Source organism: Toxotes jaculatrix, chromosome 6 (genome assembly GCF_017976425.1).
Source record: "Toxotes jaculatrix isolate fToxJac2 chromosome 6, fToxJac2.pri, whole genome shotgun sequence".
NCBI classification, from domain to species: Eukaryota; Metazoa; Chordata; class Actinopteri; family Toxotidae; genus Toxotes; species Toxotes jaculatrix.
The window spans coordinates 20,684,348-20,702,771 of record NC_054399.1 but is presented as its reverse complement, the minus strand read 5'-3'; the positions used below and the strand labels follow the sequence as shown (position 1 = coordinate 20,702,771).

Sequence of the window (18,424 nt, the reverse complement as noted above, 5' to 3'; positions counted from 1 at the left end):
GATCAAACAGTTCAGCTTGTTCGTCGTGGTTAACCACGTTTCTATTTTCTAGTGCCTGCGGATGGCCCCATCAAGCCAAAGTTTGTTGCCTGTTTCCTAAAAAGGGGGAAGATTTTTCCATCAAAATGCCCAACATCCCCAGGTATAGACTGTCATTTCTCCTCTTCTATAATCAATAAAATCTTCTAAACAGCATTGCTGTGGAGGCCCAGTTTACATTCAAAGATATTTAACTTCTTTTTTCTTATTAAACTGCATTTTATAGTATTAGTAGAATTAGTATTAAACTTAATAGTATTTTGGGCCTGATTTTGAATGGGATAGGGGAACAGGGAGGAATAATCAAACAACGCAAATACTGATATCTTGTCTATGAACAGACATAAATCAGATTTATTACTCTCATTCACACTTATTTTAGACGTGTGTAAACTGGCAGAAGAATTTATGGCATTGGTGGATTTTTTTATTCTCTAATGACACCTTACTGACAGCAGTATATCTGGATATTTATGAGTATTTACAGCAGCGTAATATTTTGGGCTCAGGCCTATTTTCATGCTGTAGCGTTTCTTCTTGTTGTTTGGATTTATCTAATAAGATGTGCCCCCCCTGTTCTGTGTTATCTTTTTCTACAAATCACAGAGCTGGCTTATCAGACTAAATGTTCAATTAGGTCTAAATTGAAGGTGAGCCCTCTTGAGAGGAGCCAGGCGTGCGGGACCAGGCGGGATGCTTTTTTATTTTTCCTCCCACGTTGTAATAACTCCATATAGAGTCTCGAGTCTGGCCATTTTAATTTAATGTTTAATCAAACGGACCCCGCTGTTTTCCGTTAACCCCGCTTCTCACGGTTCAAGCTCCGCGGTGACTCTCGGTTCACACTCTCCTGCCTTTAAAAAAAAAAAAAAAAAACAGCACACACAACCAGTTCCTAAAAGTGTTCCCATGCACCTCTCTGCCTGCCAGGCTGCTTTTCTCCTCCTACAATAATAATAATAATCCTTATGATGAGCTAACAGCTCGCTCTGAATTTAACTAACGGTTTCAAATCTGGGGGGAGTGTATGTGTGTGTGAGTGTGTGTGTGAGTGTGTGTGTGTGTACAGAGAGATAGATTAGGGCCGTTGTGTCTTGCAGGCTGGGTCCCGGGGGAGCGGAGCTCACATTAACCGGCGGATGAATATTTGAAGAGGCCCCTCGGTATTTATCCGTCCACTCTCTCCCCCTCCTCCCCCCTCCCTCTCTCTATGTCTCTCTCTCTCTTTCTGGGCCTTCAAGAGGTCAAGGGATCGTTGGTTGCCCCATTAATTATTGATCCGAGCAGCTGAATTGGTTGTAATAGCCGAGAACACCGATGATAAACAAATTGTTTTTAAAAGGTCGGACGAGTATAGACGCGTTAAAGTCTCCTTTTTATTTCCATGAACACCGGGCCCCTGCAGGCCCGGAGGCCCCGCGAAATTATTATTTTTTTCCCGGCTGAGCGCTGCAGCTTTGATGTGGTGGGGCAGGTTTGTGAGTGGATGCAGCGAACACTTGATGTGTTTAAACATCAACTTACATGTTTTTTTATAGAGACTCATATAAAGCTGAGGCTCATTGGTAACGCCTGTAAAGATGGATGATGACACGATAAGCAGACTCGTCTTAAGGCCCAAACTGCTTTTAAAAACAAATGTAAAGTATTTCACTACTTTTATCTGGTGCATTCGGTACTGATGCTCTTTCTCATCAAATCAGATTTAGATTTTTAATTGGAAAGAAGGATTTGGCCGACTAAAATCACAGTCACACACGTTCATGCTCCACATTTTTACCCTTCGTTTGTATTTTCTCTCCAGAAACTGTCTTCATTTTAAAAATCTGTCCCTTCCCATGTGAGTGAGGCCAAGCAGTCACAAACTAGGGCACGGTAAATGTTCACTCTGAAAACACTGATATCGCGCTATCTCAGTAGAAAAATATTAGCCCGCGTTTAGCCCCTGTGCTTTCCAAAATGTGATTTAATCTCAGAGGCGCTTTAAGCTCACTGGCGCTCCTGTTCAAACATTAAATAAAGGCGCTGCACAGCAGAGCCAGCGCTGCCGGTGATACAGGGAATCAAGTGTCTAAAATGTTACACCTCATACGGTGATAATGCGTGGACGGGGACTGAATCCACCATGATACATTCTGTAAACCCTATTGGTTTAAAAAAAAAAAAAAAGAGGCACAGTAAGGGGAACAGCTAAATGTTTCTGATTGTTATATCAACCTAGAAGTTAAAATATGCTGCTGGAAGCAGAGGAGGTTCTGTAAATGTTCCTGTACAGCGCGGACGACCAGGTGTGTTTTCTGTGATATAGGTAGAAGCTGGGAGGCCCGGTGAAGGTGTTCCCCTCCATCCTTTCATCTATCCACCCACCATCCACCTACCCATCCGTGCGTCCGTTCATCCATCCATCCACCCATCTCCCCTTCTGTTGCTCGCGTGCAGAGTCTGGCTGTCGCAGCTCGAGGATATTTGGACTGCAACAGGTGGTAAGCGCGCGCCTCTGCTTTTTGTTTTGCCCCCGGTTAAAAAAAAAAAGAAAAGAAAGAAAAGCTCCCAGATGTTATCTATGGTAACCTGGCGTGGGTGTGTGTGTGTGTGTGTGTGTGTGTGTGTTTATGTGTGTGTGCGCGCGAGTGTGTGTATCTAGAGTTCAGGCCTGTGTAGCTGTCAAGTCGCCTTTATCACAATATTGAATATTGTTTCATTACATAGGTTTAAAAATGACTGAAATTGTAGGTGACAAAAAGTTTTTATTCCACACGTTATAACAGTAAAATATCATTTATTATAGCTGCGATTTGAGTCGGTCACAGCGAGTCGCGCACCATTTAAAACACGAAACACGGCTGTGGAGTCTAACAGGCCTCAGACAAAAAGTAAACAAAGTAAACAAATTAAACAACATCTATGATTTAAATTTAAAAAATGAGAATTGGCTACTATTAGTCCACAGTGTGAGACCATGGCGCGGTGTGTCGGCCCACAGCTTGGACTGGCTTCTTTCCAAATCCTATGTTTGTTGTTGTTATATGATTTTTTTAAAATTAGGTCAAATGACCCCCCTCACCCGCAAACACACACACAGACGCGCGCGCCCGCTAACAAAACGAGCTTAGTGGCCCTGTAATCCTACGAGAGCCACTTTCCTTTTTCACCACGGTGCGGATAATAAGGAGGAGGGGGCATGACGTCACCCACAGATGAAGCGGTCCGCTGTCCTTATATGTCTTTCCGCTGGAGACTTTTTCAGTGTATATTGTTTTTTGTTTGTTTTTGTTTTTAATTGATATATATTTCAATAAAGTCAAATTTTGAACATAAGGTCCACCGGTGTCTTATAGGCCTGTCAGAGCGGAACGGAATGGCTAACGTGGGTATATACTACTATATACCACCAATATCATATAATCACTATATAAAACTATTATATTAAAAAAAAAGTTTAATTTATTTATTGACATTAAAGACAACGCTTGTTTCAAATCACCCCCGCCAAAAAAAGTAAAACACAGGACTGTGTCATGTTATTGCCTGATGGGCCTTTCAGCAGAAAGACTAATTCTAGACAATAACAAATAAATAATTTAATAGTTTTTTTCAGAGGCAGTCTACAGTTTATTTATATTTTCACCTGTGGGCACCAGATTAAATCAGTTCACACAGTTTTCCCCCGTTATGTGAATATGGGCCTTTAAATTAGCCAGCATGACACATGTTACTATAATGTGCCTAATGGATGGATTGGACGGCCTTCAAATTAAATGGAAGAACAAAGTAAAGTAAAGTGGATCTTCCTGTAGGAGTGGTGCTGAGTAAATAAAATGTGAAAACTTCTAAAAATAATCACCGTCCCAGTCTTGATGTTCTTCTCTTCCTCTTGTGTCATTATTATTCTGCAACCCAGAAGGCTCCCCGACATCTTTGCCTTCATCACAGAGAAAGACTGCAAGAATGGTTGAATAGCAAAACTGTCAGAGCAGAGAGCTGTCGTGTGTTTCGGCTGCGTGTGTGTGTGCGTTTTACTGTGTGTATGTGTGTGTTTCAATGTGTGTGTGGAGCGTAGAGGGACTGAATGGCAGCCAGTAGCCTGCTGATCTAGCGCAGGTGCAGAGAAGGGAAGCGGGCGGTGTGTGTGTGTGGAGGGGGTTTCTCTCTCTCCCTCTCTCTCCCTCTCTCTCCCTCTCTCTCTCTCTCTCTCTCTCTCTCTCTCTCTCTCTCTCTCTTACACACACACACACACACACACACTCACTTCCATTGAATAGGACCACACACTGACACAGACCAGCATGCCATCAGCCTCGCGCTGCTCTTTGCTTGCATTCTCAGAGGCTCGAGGCCTCTGCGACACCCCCACCACCATCACCACTACACCCCCCCCCCCAAACACGTCACCAGCGGCTCAGTTTATCATTTCTGCTCATTGATGCTGACAGCTTTATAGAGCGCCATCATTAAAGGAATGCACCAGATCACGACTCTTAAGAAAAAAAAAAAACTAATAATTTTGTTACTCGTTGTTTTTAAAGTAACTGTAGCTGATGGACAGAGGGGGAGTATAACAAAGTACATGGAGCCCACTCAAATACTGTGGGCTCCAAGTTTGTTTGTTTGTTTTTTTTAACTTCTCCTTCATATCAGAGCATTTGGTGCTCAGAGTTACCATGATATATAATCAGCTAATGGTTAGGCCTGTAGGTTTGGTAGACTCAGCACCACCTGCACCAACTACAACATTTTAGCCTGTATTTAACTACTTTAATAGGTTTGTTAAACTTTTTTCCCCCTTTGGATCAGGTATCACTACTGACTCTGTGTCATGTCTGATAACTGCGGTTCTTGGCTTTGACTGACTGTTATTAAATCCGCCAGAAAGTCACGTTTCGTTTAGCTTGTTTACTGTTCTGGTCCGTACCAGACAATTACTGATTAAAATGAAAACTAGTTATTGAGAATGTGCATATTAGTCAACACTGTAGTTTAATAAAGGCAGACCTGGGCTAAGTGGCGTGATTAGCGATGCTTCTTAGGTGCAGTAAAAGATGATTGTCTTGGCCTGGGATGAGTGAGATAAGTGCCAATAGAAGGTATTGATGAAGGCTGAGTTTCCACTCCTCGGATAACAGACATCTATGTCTCATTTGCTTCTAGAAGAGATTAGCACTGGCCAGGAGAAAGTGCAGGGGAGGGGAGACAGACTGGGGGGCGGGGGGTGTTCTCTGAGAAGAGCCGACAAACAACAAAATAAGGCCTTTTGTACTGCAGCCTGCCAGGGAAATCCTTCCACTCTGCACTAAAACTGATCTGAACTCTGCCATAAAAAGAACAGGATCGCTCATAAATCAGTGGAGCTCATTACTCAAAAAGACGCTCTGAGGCTTCTCCCTAATTTTATATATGATAATATCATTACTCCTATAGACCGCTCAGTTTGATTCTTATTGAATTATTAGCTCCATAACTTCACTTGTATTTTATCCTTTTGGATAATCAATTGCAATCTGATATTCAGATATGATCATAAATCAAATATGATAGTAAAGCACCCCATTTCACACCGTTTTTCTTTAATCCAAAATATGTATTATACGCTGTTTATTTAGTTGTTTTGTTGCTGATTTTGTTTTTATCAAATCTTTATCTATTACAATCACCGTTACAACCGCGTGGCATTATTTCAACCTACAGACTAATTTTGCCTATGGTCAAAAAATAAAAAATATGCGAGTGTCAATATGCACATTGTCTTATTACTAATTCGAGTTAATACAGCCATAATGACAGTATAACGACACGCTAATTGGCCTTTTTTCCTTCACAACAATGCTACCAGATCAGCATCTCTTTATTATTTAATAACGTCAAACGCTTGGCTGGCTGTGCTGGCTGCTGAGCCTGCTGGCTGGTGATGGGAAGAGGACAGAGCAGCTCCAGTTCAGGAGATTCACTCATAAACTATATAAACTATATGGTCAGGAAATAAAAAAAAATTAAAAAATACATAACTAAGAGGACCCAGGCTTTTAAGCAGCAGTCCGAAATGTGAAGAGATTGAGTGTGAAAAGGCACCGAGGGGCTTTGTAAGTTCAAATGAACCGTGTTTAAATTAAATCAAAACAAAGGGGATTTTCAACAACTCTAGCATCTCACTTTTTTCTATTTCGTTATCTTGTTACCTTTAGGATATTTTCAGTTATTTAGCTCAGTCAGGCAGCTTGAAGCAACAGGTGACTGTGTGGGACCGGCCCATCGTGCAGCTACAAGTGAAAGTGCTGCCTGGTCTGCTGGTCTTTTGTTGTCCGGAAATTTGGAGACTGTGTTTACTGATGTACCTCCTCGGGCCCGTGGAGGGTGAGGGGGAGTGGGGAGTTGGGAGGGGGTAAGGGCAAACGCGGGGGCATAATCTGCAGATCCAGTGTGAGCAAAAAGAAAAAGATCAAATCCAACACATTCCTGATTTCGTTTTTCTGGAAAAGTCAGTGAAAAGTTCAGGAAAAAAAAAACAAAGCTTGAAAATAGCAGAATGTTTAAACAAAGCAAATTTAACACTGTGATGACATAGAAAAGAAAAAAAGTATTTTAAAAAGCATTATTTTTGGTGGAAATCCCAGAGGACATATACATTTTTACGCATTTATTTTCTTGTATGATTTAACAATTTCCCTGCCTCCATGCAGCACGTCGCTCGTCTGGAACAATATCAGCGGGTTTCCCGGCTGACTGCCACCCATGGCCGGCTCAAGGAGCCTGGCAGACCCGGAAGGGGAAGGGAGGGGGAGGTGAGGGCAGGGAGGGGAGAGGAGCACGGGTGGGATGCCTGGTAGGGACACAGAAAGAGGCGACCATTGCTGGACTGTTTAAAACGTTGCAGTGACTGAGTTTTTTTTTTTTTCACACTAACACACACATGGTTTACACATTTCGATCCAGTTGGCTGAGGTTTTGAAGCTGTCTTACCCACAGCTTTGGTTTTCGGCTCCATCCCTTGTTGAATAAGGGTGATTTTAAACCCGATGTCTCGATTTCTTTGCTTGTGGAATCAGCGTTTAGATAAATACAACAGTTTTTTTCCGTGACACAACACAGTTTGGCAACGAAATTGTGGACAGATATCCTCCACTCAAAAGCTATAAGCCTTTAACACTTGTCTATCATGTCTAAAGAAATAGAGAAAATGTTTTTTTGTTCCCTCGTTGTAAACTTTCTACAATGTTTGACGCAGAAGAATGGGTGTAAGTCTTTTATGAACTGTTGGGGGGGGGGGGGGGGGGGGGGGAGTCTGATTTTACAGGAATTTGATAACAGAGGAAATCTGGTGTATCTTTTTTTCATCCATTAGTTTTAATTTCTGCACACATACGTGGTACATTTAAGCCACCAGTGTGTAAAATGCGTTTTATAATTCTAATCTGTTACAAATATGTAATTGAATGTATTTTTTTGTGATGGCACGGCTGAGCTGGAGGCAGTTTGTAGGCATTCAGAGATTCCTTGATAGGGAAGGCTGTTGAGCTGATGGGACTGAATCATCATTAACAAGCCAACAGACACAGGAACCCCCCACCCCTACCCCCCCTCCTCTGGTCTCATTTCCCAGCATAGACACTAACCTCTTTCACTCTGTCATCAGCCCGACTCTCTCTCCCTCTCTCTCTCTCCCTCCACCGACTCCAGCATACAACAGCACAGTCCATTGTTCCCGGCCCTCCCTCCCTCTGCCTGGCCCCCCGACCCAACTGTTGACCAACAACTCCACTCGCACATTAAACGGGGAGGGGGACGGCGGGGGGTTGTCCTATTTTAGAATATGACACATCCAGAAATGCATGTTGAGAAAAAGTTGGTCTGAACTGGCTGAAAAGGTGTGGCTTTCAGCATTTCACCCGACTGGAGACTAGTGTTTGAGGGCAAATAACGCAAACCGCAGTTTTCTGATCTAAAAGAGACTTAAAATGAAGTAAGGAAAAGAAATATCTCGGAAGAAAATATTAAATACGCCAATTTAAAAATAGAATACACCACATCCAATATGTAGAAGGAATAAATGTTTTCAGTTTTAGTAAATTAAAAATGTACTTATTATTTCAGCATATTTCAACAGGCCCATGTTGTGCAAACAGCTACAGTCACGCACTGGCCAGGGCTTGCTCGCCTGTGCTGCGTGTGTTGCTTTTCAGAATAAAAGCTTTAGAATGGTGTGCAGCAGTGAAAAAAGGTGAAGAGGCGGGGGGTCCATAGCCTGCGTGCCTTTCTAGCCCTGGGGGACATGCGCGAGCCTTCTGAACGGATGCTGGAGAAACTGAATGTGTGTTTGTGAGTGTCTTTGTGTTAGTATCTATCTATCTATCTATCTATCTATCTTAATCTAAAATGAAAGTAAATATATATCTCATATAGTGTAATACTTATCAATAATATAGGCTGTGACACTGCTACACATGAGATTGTGGAATGTGGATGAGTTAGATTAAACAGTAGGGAGGAGGTTTACCTTTGTGCTTGTATTTGTATAATAATGTTAATAGTAATAAGGATAATAACAATAATTATAATTGCAACATTAACCTTCATCAAATATTTTTTCTTTTCTTCTGACTTTGTGAAAATCCAAACTCTTGCTTTTGTCACAAGCTGAGCGGCTGAAGTTTTGATGAAGGTGACAAAGTATGGAACTTAACAGAGAACATTTATGGGTGATTTGCATAAAATTAGGAAAAGTCATGAAATGTAACATAACAATGTAACAACATAAAACAGTGTTACGTATGTTGTTTGAGCTGTTAAAGGGTCAGGGAGCCTCCAGGACCCCAAACAGATCATTAGGATTAAGTGTTTGGGTTTGACAAAGACTACAGTGTACTTTAAAGTATAGTGCATAGAACCTGGACAACATCTAAATGTTTTTATAGAGTTGGTCTCTTTACAGAAAAATGGTACGAAAATTGAAATACTTTAGCAATACTTAAAGATTTTAATCTACATTGATGTGTTTTGATAGAAAGGTACTGTACACTAAGAAAACTACAAACTTTTAAACATCTTTTAAGAATGTGCCTAATCTTTTAACAGGGTATGTAGACTATGATTATCAATGTTGTGTTTTACTCTGTACAGCCTTTAAAACCAGCCAGCACTGATAATATGATGAATAAACAATTAAGACCATTTTAAATTGCTGAAAATTATAAGCATCAGTGTTTTAGAGGAGATTACATTTCCACATGTCACTGATTGACACAGATAATGTGTGTGTGTGTTTGTGTGTGTGTGTGTGTGTGTGTGTGTGTGTGTGTGTGTGTGTGTGTGTGTGTGTGTGTGTGTGTGTGTGTGTGTGTGTGTGTGTGTGTTTAAGCAGATCTCTTGGACAAGGTGTTAATGTGTTTTAAGAGTAGGCTTACATTACAAGGTAGGCTTACGGAGATAGTGTAGTTGCTCAAAGGCTTTGTCACTGACATCAACATGACAGCACTTTCAGCTTCACACACACACACACACAGGCCATAAATATACAGTATGTAGGCCAAGCTCATCTTTCAAACACTCCCCACTTGTGTTTTCTCCACTTATTTTCTCCTCTCTTCAAGAATCAGCACATCAGATAAATGCATCCTGTGCTCAGTGGATGAAAGCATCCTCTAAATGTCATTTGGCAAATGTTTTTGTGTCACAGGCCTCGGTAACAGACACAGGCTGATGAATTTAGACCCTTCAGTACAGAGATACTGGGCTGTTATAACAAGTCTTGTTGACACACAGAACGTCACCCCAGATTACACTTCTCCATGTGGAAGTGCCATATCTCTTTCAGTGGTGAATTATTCATCTGGCCTGTGAACCTTTGCTGGTTTACTTGCATTGTATTCTACTTGTTGGCTAAAAAGATTTCTAACTTTCTCTATTTTTAACAGTATGGATCTTAGACTTCTTCACATGTGTTTGATATGCGCTTGATATTCATTTAAAAAGAAAAAAAGGAGAATCTACAGCTGTGCAGCCGTCAGACTGAACTCTGTGTTTTCGCCTCTGTAATCCAAAGCAAAATAAATGAAACTTAATGTGAGTGAACCCTATTCATAAAATATCTACAGCTGATATTAATGATAGCAGTGCCCACCAGGAATTATTATCCTGCAAGGAATTCCTACTTAATTATTAACCATTTAACATCACAGCTCCTACAAACTGTTACATGTTAGGTTAACTGGCACCATTAATCTTTAAGATCATAATAGTGTCATAATAATATCATAATTAACACTGCAAGGGAATCAGGCAGCTTGTCATCCTACAGATTATACCGTATCTCACATGTGTAATCTAACACTGAGCTCATTTAGACACTAAATACCTTCACATGAGTTTGTTTTGACTGATTCAGACTGCTGTGGTTAAGCTATATATGTGATGTAATCGTGTTGTTAATATATAATCTGCTCCTCATCCACTGCTGCTTTCCTGAGATGCAGCTGCAGTGTGTCCATAGCTGAGCTGTGTTTGGTTTAAACATTGTCTGTATTTTTGCTAACAGTGGTAACATGGTGTGGACCCTTCCGTCTTAACATATCTGCATTTGTTCAGCTCCTGCTGTACGAAGAGCAATTTTCTTTTATTATGCCTAAAACCTTGTTCCCAGTCGATCCTGTTGACTGTAGTGTAGATTTCGATTGATTGCATCAGTCACTATCAGGCTATTCTGGAGCTGGTGACTCTGAGGTCTCCCTCTCTCTCCCTCTCTAGTCTCTCTGACAGAAGCTGTTGTTGAATGGAAGAGTGGCCTCTTTCAGTGTGGGTGTCCCCTCGGGGCCAACTGGGAGAGATAATCAGACAGGACAGTTACAGACAGACAGACAGGCAGGCAGATGCAAGTTGTTTCTCCCTGACTCAGACCGAGACACATTTGGAAGAATTTTAAATGGGCATTCGTGATTGTCTGCCAGATATTTCTGTAAAATAAGGACATTTAATTTTTAATTTTTTAACAGTCTATTATTTTCTCCACTTATTTAGCCCCCCCCTTCTGCAGTTTAATCTGTGCAGCACAGTTAGTCTTTGCAAAATCTTCACTGTCATCTTAATATTACACAAACCATTAAAACACCTTTTAAATTAGATTAGATTAGATTAGAAGTCGAACGAGGCTGTTAGTTCTGTCATGTCCACATGGATTTTATAAGGCACCGCCATCGCAGTGGTGAAACGTGTCTGACCTGAACACAACTTCTTACATTAAATTGCAAACAAAGAACTTTGTCTCTTTCTGCAATCCCCTCAAATAAAATCTGCCACAAAAAGGTCTCCCTTCATAAAACACATCTATAGCTTATCATAATCATCCACGACAACTCATCAGAAATGAAGGCCATTTTAATAAAGATAAAAGTGCAGCCCTTAAATAATCATGAAATGAACAATTAAGAGCGAATTGAATTCATTTTCAGTCTCACCTCAGTCACATATCAAACCCAGTCTTTTTTTCTTTTCAGGGCAAACCATCAAAGATGTCCGTTGCTGTTGTAGCTAATGGTGATGTACCTGAGTGTGTCTGTTCACACAGAGATTATTGACTTGATGTTAAAATGTGTTCCACTCGAGGCTCCACACTGTAGCTGTTTTTCATAAGAACAATATGTACATGGAGTAATCTCTCAGACCCTTTAAAAAAATTGCTAAATATCTCTTGTTGTCACTGTAACTAATCACTTTTTCCTCCGTTTACTCCAAACAAACAGTTTTACTTCTGCTTGAGTCATAAAGCATTGCTTCCTTTCTAACAGAGGATATGTCCCAGGAAAGACTTACCTGATAATACAACACAAAGGCTTTGATAAAGTGGCGATAGATTGAATTATTATCATGTGATATCAAAAGTTGATAATGAGGCGCAAAACAGGGATTTTATAACGTGTTTAAGTCTTGTATTTCAAGAGATTGCGTGATCATAACGAGCTTCATCTCTGGAAGTTTCCATCACATGGGTGTGTGTGTGAAGGAGGGAGAGAGACAGACATGGCAATATAATATATAGGGCAGAAAGAGAGAGAGCGAGGGAGAGAAGGAGACAGGTCTGTCCTAGGTTGGGTTGGGCAGGTCAGTGCAGCAGCATTTGATTGTAAATAAGAGAGGAGTCAGTTCACACGCCGATCAAGTGACTGCCTGGAACAAGCGAGCCATTTGAATCAGGTGGCTATCTCCCTATCTGAGAGATCAGAGCCCTGTCACCCCCCCCACCTGCCTCCTCCCTCTGCTCTCGTCATTGTGTGTTGCACAGTAAGGGACACACACACACAAGTGAAATGACATGTCCCTCCCTGCTGGCTATAAGGCCAGGCAGAGTGGCTGGATGAGATTTCCGTGTCTCACGTTCGGAGAGGAGAGGAAAGTAAGGAAAGGAGAGGAGAGGAGGAAAGAGGAGAGGAAAGGCCCCCGCAGTGCTCTAACGTCCTGAAACCTGCCCTGTCATCGACTGCCAGAATCAATGCAACACAAGAATACAGAATACACAGATGCTTTGAATAATATTTGCTTTGGGATAAAGTAAAATAAATCCAGTGTCTTCATTCACTTTAAGAGAAAGATATGGACAGTTCACTGCCATGTAATCCTGTTTTATTCTTCACTGTTCTCAAGGTTAAACAATTGTGCACAGCTCTATTTAAGTTAACTGCCAAAACTCAAGCGCTAATTTATCTTAAAGCTTTAGTCTTACCTTTTATAGCAGGGCAAACTATCTGCTCTTTCATTTTCACGATTGATTAATCTCTCAATTTTAATCTATAAATTTATGGTTTAGTGTGTAAAATATCAGAAATATGTGTAAAATGAACATCACAATTCCCACAGTCCAAGGAACTAACAGTATTAACCTCAAATATATTCATATACCCTTTGCTTCATAAGTGACTTAAATTATCAACAATTAATCAACAACTCACTTTATCAGTTAATGAAATAAGTTCATCTTTTAATACATAATGAATTAATTCAATATGTAAGTGGTTTACATAACTAAGACCCCCTTCTACTTTTACCATAACACTATGAGAAACCAGAGCCTGCTCTGTAACAGCCTGGCTGTGACAATAAAGGCCAATGAAAAATGGATCAAATAAAACACGAATGGAAACACACACACCCACTCACATTTTTTTTAATGTTGCCTCTTGACAATGGCCCCCAGGGGAGACTATGATGTGTGACAGCTGCTGCCTGTTCATATTGATTAAATGACAGCCAGGATCACTTACCGATTTACCAACTGACGGAGCTCAAACATGCGACGCAGCCCTGAGGGAGGTTTTTTGGGGCCTTTTGCCTGGGCAGCCTGCAGTTTACGTTCATAGCCGCTGCTTTAATGTGAACATCATCTCTATCCCACTGTGACCCCACAGGACGCACATCAGATTACTCTGTTCATTTTTGATGTGAGGACAATCAATACAGTAACTTAAAAGCCAACCGCAGATTAACTCATCATGATACGTGGTCCAGTAGTAATAATAATACAAATGTTAGGAATAAAAATTGGAATTAAATGAGGATTAGAACCCATGCTTGTGTACCTAATAAGTAAGAAATTAAACACTACGCTATTTTTATCTCAGATTTTAGTCATTATCTTGAGTAAAACTGTATTACAATGGAACAACCAAATAAGGTTGTCAAAACAGCTTTTTCCTTGAAATTATATTACAATAGAAACAGTAAACTTCTCAAAAAAACAAGTTTATAGCCCACACAGAGGCTTTGGGAGGCTACCAGTAGAAGAGCAGAAATGAAAGTCTGTGTTTAACAAAACATCAACATACCACAGTGGAGAATAGGACAGAGCAGAACACAACAGAAACAATACACCAGAAAAGTTCAGAATAGAGCAAAATAACACCAAAACCGAATGAAATATTTCAAAATGTGTCTGAACAGAAAAAAACAAACAAACGTATCAGGACATTAAAAAACATCAAAATATAAGAAAGCAGGGAAGGTCAGTGCGGGACATAAAATGGACTGAAAATAGCAGTGAAAATATGCACCAACAAGAGCCAGAGGTCAGTGATTCCTACACACATAAAGGATTTTATTCAGCAAATTCACTTCACAGAAAACTGTGTTGATAATGTCTTTATAAGAATATGCTGATTACTTCGTGTACATGCTGTAAGGATGTGAAGCTCCGCACATTAAAAGCTGCACTCGTCAACTTTTTGACTTATTTAAATGAGGTGACGGAAAGGTACATTTCAAAAAAGCAAACTGGGAAATTTGATTTGGAGTTCTTTAGCCCAGCGTTGCAGCCTGTTGGGTCTCGTACAATTTTTATTCTATCGAAAGTAAGTTGGTTTTGTATATTGTCAGTGTCAGTATGATAGATCGAGACAGGACGTAGAGCACAGTGCGAAAAGGACAGCACAAGACAAAATAAGACACCACTGTATTGGGCAGGACAGGAAAGGACATGAGTGGAAAAGAACAAGGAGGATGAGACTGGACATTTCAGGAAAGGACAGGGCTGGAGATGAAAGATAAAGAAAAGACAGGATTAGATATGATAAAGAAAATGTGGGACAGGACAGTATATATTAAGATAAGATGTTATAGATAAGACAGAACAGGGCACTTCAAGATAGGACAAAATGGGAATATAGGACAGGGCTAGACTTAAAAAAACAAGACATTATTTGACAGGAGATGAAAGATGAGACAAGAAAGGACAGTCCAGGCCTGCAGAAGTCAGCGCAGAGGAGGACAGGACATGCTGCATTACATGCCTATGTGTGTGGTGAATCAATAGCACTGGCAGTACGGGGACAGGCGGGACATTTGGCAACATCAACTGCTGCCAACTGTCCCAGTACTGAGAGTTTTGGCTCTTTCTGTGTGCGCAGAGTGTCTGGCCTTGGGAACAAGCCAGGTGAAGCTGTTGAGCACAGATTAAAGCAGAGACTGATCAATGACTTCAGTCTTCGGGGCTGGTGAGTGACAGCCAGCCTGGGGACACAAACATGGAGACTATTGATTCTGAGTCATCTTCTATCAGATCTCTCTGAATTGCTCTTCTGAAGTCAACATTGTCAAACATTCACAACTGCATATACGCACACAGTGGCGTTGGACCTTGTTTCTTCAACTCTGTCTGTCTTTCTCTCCGTCACTCTGTCCCTGTCTAATGCACACTGTCTTAGTCTACTTGACAGGACTCTTGCTGTGTGTGAATCTCTGTTAGCAGGAATGACCCTCTGGCCATGTTTTCTAATGGGTCTACAGGATATTTAGCATCAGGGAGGGAGGTTTCTGTGACACTTTAAGGAAGCTGTTAACCATAAAGTGTCATATACTAAGTGGTTTACAGCTTGTGAAAAAGAGCGGCCTGAGAAAGGTTGGTACGAAAACAAGAAATCATGACAGAGCTGCAACTGATCTTATAAACAACACTTCTAAAAATGGAAAAAGCTGAAATGTGCATTCAAGGAAAATGTAACATAAAGCTCAAACTGATATTGTGGAGGAAATTTTTTCTACAGATTCTTATTTCAAAGTTTCCTTCTAATGATATTCATAGCGTTCCTCCACCATGCCAGATGCCTCCGGATAATAACATTGCAAAAGAGTTTCTGAGAAAATGTTTGTCAGTTTGTTTTGGCGGATAGCACTAAATTCTACAGCACCCATTAGACTAGGATGCTATCAGTGACTGTACTTGAAGGTGGACAACATGACAGCTCCCCAAAAGTGAAGCCAAAACATCTGAATTGCCCCCTGGTGTCTGGCTGCCCCCTCCACCTTAGTGAATGGGACATAGGCCAGACTTAAAAATGACGAATAAGTTTTCCCAAAGACAGTTTCACGCTGATGAATGTTCGAGTCTTCATTTTTCCGATAAGTTTGCTTTAAATTAGCTATTTGATGCTATAAAAAGCTGGTGTGACGGCTAGGCGGGTGTATGGGCAGGAGCAGCATTTTTGTACAATATCCTCTTGAAGTGACTACAGCATCATTAAACTTTTTCATGGTTATTTTTGTAGATTCTCACAGCATTGGGTTAAGATTAGGGAAAAAATCGTGGACTGGTTTAAAACAGAAAAATCTGATGGTGACGACACTTTGATTGATATTTAACCAAAACCTTCTAACCACAGATAGGACTCTGGATGTGAACCTATGTCTCTGGAGTGACCAGGCATGTGATTTGTACACTTTCCATCCACTCTGCTGCCATGAATAAATGTAGCACTTCATTCAATCAAAATACATTGCCCCTGAACCACTACAATACAATTGGGAGAACAGTGTTGCAGAGTGTAATTTCTAGGACACAAGGTTGGTTGTTAGTCACAGTGAAAGGTGAAGTCTTTTAACCACAAGCACAATCTCTCTCTCAACCTTAACCAAGTAGTTATTGTTTTGACCATGAGAACAAAAGTCAGATCAGGAGATGTTACTACTGTATATTGCCCTGGAGGACATTTACAAGCAATGTATTGTGTCGTTTAACTGGAGGACCTGTTGTCCAAAATTGATCCAGAATCTGAAAGTAAACTGATTTAAATTGTAAGTGTAACATGGTCTGTGCAGAAAATGAACAAGGCTTCTACTTCTGTGTCCCTGGAAGCCCAAAATACATTTTCCCACTTTGCAACTCATTGCAAACAAACAGCAAAACCGACACAATGCACATTGACTAAAAGTTCGATGTATACAGTATAAATAGCGTAAAATGTAAAATATATAATCTGCAAACAAACAAACAAACAAACACACAAACACACACACACAAAAAGCCTCAGTGTGGCCGTGGATGGTGGGAGGGGAAGTCTGTATTGGGAGCAGTGGCCTAATAAGGCTAAATACCAGACTGTGAATAATCTCCCAGTAAACTGTCTACTCATGAAAAACACAGAGATGCAACAGCAGCAACTCTCGCTTTCTGCCTGGCTGCCAACTCCTCCCCACCTCCACCCTCCACTGGTCTCTCTCTCTCTCTCTCTCTCTCTCTCTCTCTCTCTCTCTCTCTCTCTCTCTCTCTCTCTCTCTCTTTCTCTCTCTCTCTCTCTCCTCTCTCTCTCTGTCCACACCGTTCTCTCTCTCTCTCTTCTTTACTTTCTCGCTCCTGCTCTCGTCCTCCTCCTCGCCCTCCTCCTCTCTCCTCGTCTCATCTCAGTAAGTAGGATAAGGCTTGGAGAGCTCTGTCGTCGTGGTAACTGCCAGAAGTATTCAGTTTGAAGTTTGAGGAGGTCAGTTTGCGGGTCAGAGTACCCCCCACACACACCCCAACACACACACACACACACACACACCGTGTGTCCTAGGAGAAAGTAGGGGTGTTGAGGGGACCCCCATATGGGCCTGGGCCCTTATACATGAGGGGATGAGGAGGGGGAATAGATGTTTTTGGAGGGGCAAGGGCCACTGCAAAGCCCTGCATCTAAAACAGTTGTGGTACCAGAACGTTTTCAATTTCTGGGATTGAAATTAAGCTGATTATGAGCGATATCTGACTTGGATTTACTCTTTGTTATAATTGGATTTTTTTTTCAGTTCAGTTGCTCTGGTGTTCATTTTCATTCATTTAGCATGATGATCGGCAAACTTAAAGCTCAGAGGGATGCTTTTATTCTTGTGTTTCAAAGCATCCATTCCATCTTTGGAAAGTGAAAGAAAATTACAGCTTCCCTAATACTAGAAGTGTAAATACACTATTTCAAGTTTTCAAGTAAGTCAGATTTATTTTCATTAAAGCTTCTTTACTTTTCAATAGATTTTACTTTCCTAGAGAGTACTGTACAGTTAATTTACTTTACTAAAAGTATTTCGATTTTTTATACAAATAAAAGTAGCAACAACCCACTGTCACAGTACTTAAAAGTCTTGCATTTAAAGTTTTACTCATGAAAAACTACAGTAATATTAACCAAAGTATTGTGGGGAAGGTAAAGGTACTTGTGAAGTTAATTTAAAGTACTTTGCACACTGTTCGTTAGTTTTCTCATGGTTTTTCAAGCTGATTCTATGTTTTATGTATAAAACCAAATCTGGAAAGTAACTAGTAACTGTGCAGTAGCTATCAAATAGATATTGTGTGGTAAAAAGGTATGACATTTGCCTCTGAAATGTTGTGGAATACAAGTGTACAAGAATGGCACAACATTAAATAAAACTATATGAACACAAATAAACGCTTAAGTTGGAGAAGGAACCCAAATCCTTCTGTCTGTGAACTGAGAGTTCAAACCAAGCAAAGTGAGTACAGTTCTGTCTTCCAGTAAACGACACAGGAGCTGGTACGGGACTGGAGCTGTACAGACACCCCAAAAAATAAAATCATTAATTCTGGCCCAGCTAAGGTCCAACGGCCACCAAACCTTTTGTATTGTTTTCATTGAAGCTTTGACTG

At 40.8% G+C, this 18,424-nt stretch overlaps 1 long non-coding RNA gene across 2 annotated transcripts in view; it reads left to right on the top strand.

The window, feature by feature from the left end:
- The window catches only part of LOC121183685, a 47,204-nt gene that overhangs the window by 6,349 nt on the left and 22,431 nt on the right, over window positions 1-18,424 (top strand). The window contains exon 2 of one of the 2 annotated variants that reach the window (XR_005894220.1): window positions 53-142. The exons of the other annotated variant lie outside the window; for it this stretch is intronic. This is a non-coding gene — a long non-coding RNA (uncharacterized LOC121183685). The remainder of the gene's footprint in view (window positions 1-52; window positions 143-18,424) is intronic. 2 annotated transcript variants of the gene reach the window in all.